Source organism: Plasmopara halstedii (assembly GCF_900000015.1).
Source record: "Plasmopara halstedii genome assembly, contig: Scaffold_292, whole genome shotgun sequence".
NCBI lineage: Eukaryota > Oomycota > Peronosporomycetes > Peronosporales > Peronosporaceae > Plasmopara > Plasmopara halstedii.
In genome coordinates, this window is record NW_020187213.1 from 1,253,176 (window position 1) to 1,255,643 (window position 2,468).

Sequence of the window (2,468 nt, forward strand, 5' to 3'; positions counted from 1 at the left end):
GTATATGGCAAAAGTTGGGCATTTTTTTGTATTCTCCCAATTGTAAAATAATATTTTAGTCAAATGTTCATCATCTCATCACACAAAAAATCACAATTTCTATTTTCCTGGCTACTTTTAAATATTGAGGCGATTTTAAGTAGCAAAAAGCTCACCAATTCTCTTCTCTCCTGTAACACGGTTACACGTACCCTTGTATGAAAGGGCGGGTCACATGACCGTACATAGGTGTGGATTACACATGTTGGTGTTATCACACAATGGTGTGGCTACACCGTAATAAGAAGAAACCACGTGGCAGGATTAATGCATATTAGTGAGGTTTTACCCCCCGGGCACTGAGTGGACTTGGTTTAAGTGGAAGAAGGGCTGGGGATCAAAATCGACTTGCTGATAGCTGTACGGATACCCTTCATGGATTTTGTCTCGGTGAGACAAGGCGTCAAGCGCAAGGAGCTCGAAGCTTGGGCTGAGAGCCAAGAAAAAAAGGAACTTGCTGATGCAAAATGCAAGTGAATACCTACAAACAAGCTGCGGAACAAAAGGCTATAAGAACTGCATTTAAACTAACGACACATGCAGCGTCTGCGTTCAGGCCACAAAGTTGCAACAGCGCAATATCGGTCCGCTTACGTTCGCTGCGTAAATTGATCGATTTTGATTCTTGATAATCAACAGCGAGGCGAGATTACCTCATATCTCACGTAGCTTAGTAAAGCCGGACTACGATTTAGCTTCTACGAGTCATCAAGATGTGAAAAGTTCGGTTGTCGACAAAGAGACGTCTGTACCATTAATTGTAGCTACACTATCTCTGCTCCAAAGCGGAAAAGTGGTTCTAAGCCACTGGACCTTGGAAGTACGATGGAACAGCTCGAACACACGCTGTAACTCTCAAAAGAGTCAACGAGCCTCTACAACCGATAGTGCTTGCAAGATCCATTCATGGTCTGATCAACCACCTCGGACACTGCTCGATTAGCAAGGGGCTGCCCACTACACGTGAAATGTTTGGTGTGTTGGTAGGTAGACCAGAGCTGTTACAAATACCTGGCAAAGTAGAAGGATTATCTTCGGTCTGGCAATCTGTGAAAGATTGCGACTCTTCTTCGGCAAGATTGCTTTGGTACCGTGGCCGCTTACGACTTGGCGCACCCTGCGCAAATATCTTTCTCGAAGAAGAGTCATTCATCGCAGCGAGCGTCGCACTAGTGAAAGACGATCGACCTTGTGTTCAGAATAACTCTTAGTTGGTTGCTAGTGAAACTATCCCATGAAGTTAAGCAAGATTGTTAGCGGTAGAGACTTGAGGTAATGTGTTGTCATCTCGACTTACGCATCGATCTCAGTACTTTGCTGGGTCAAGCTTGAGACGACGCTCCAGGGAAATTTATGCTTCGCTGGGGCTGACTGGTAAACGGTAAGACGGGTTCCTCTTTCTCTGCATAAAGTGATAATTATACCAATGGACATATTCGCCAGCGTCTAGTTCCTAAGGTACATCCCTCATGGAGGTACTGGATTACCTAGGGTTTAAACTGGTGATGATCAAAGCGCAGCCGATACTTCGGTTAGGAGATCACTTGCGGGGCGCCTTCTCTTGCTCGTTTTACTCTGGAAGTGAGCAGAATCTCCACACGTAACAGCGCGGTGGGAGATTCAAGACCGTTTAGAATCGTGGTCACGTCGTGATTTGAATACGAGTCAACGTGATTTCCGAGCTTGCAGAAAAGTCGCTGGACTCTTTGAGCTGGACCCAGTTCGTTGATAAAACGATCCACACTTTCATCACTTCTTGGCAAAGTATATATTGCCGTTGGAGACGAAACAAGGTCTGGTATCCGCGCAGTGGGGAGGCAGAGCGGGGTGAGCGCCTCCTGCTCCTGGAGCGGCTAGACCAGATTTGATTGATCGGTACCCGGAGAAATACTGTTACCGATTTCACCGAATAATATTCTGGCATCCCTATAGAGAAATTCTTTTAGCGCTTCGTCTGCTTAAACGACATGTTAAGCAGTGTAAGTAGCAGGCACGGTAGAGTTCAGAGAGTAGAGTGGCTCTCCATGTGTAGTCGTCACTCGATAGGGGGTCACTAACAAACAGTGCCTTTCACTAATACTTACACATTTAGGACATTGGTACGAAATTTCTTTTTTCTACGTAAAATTGTAATAGTGCACCGGGCTTTATGGAGATTGCGGAAAGGTGTTATTCTGGGCTGCTAGTCTCATGTTGGAAGAGAAAGGCGATTTATTCATTATTTTCTTAAAGCGCTATATATTTCATATTAGTACAGATGAAATTACTTCTTAGTTAATTATTTAGCAAGATTAGAGCGAGAAATTGTAATGGGCTACACGTACCCTGGTAACAGCGGTGTGTGTCACGCGAGATGGTCATGGTGTGACTGCACCCAAACAAGAATACGGTACGGGGCTGGGTAGCCAGTAGTTATGCATGTATTTAGA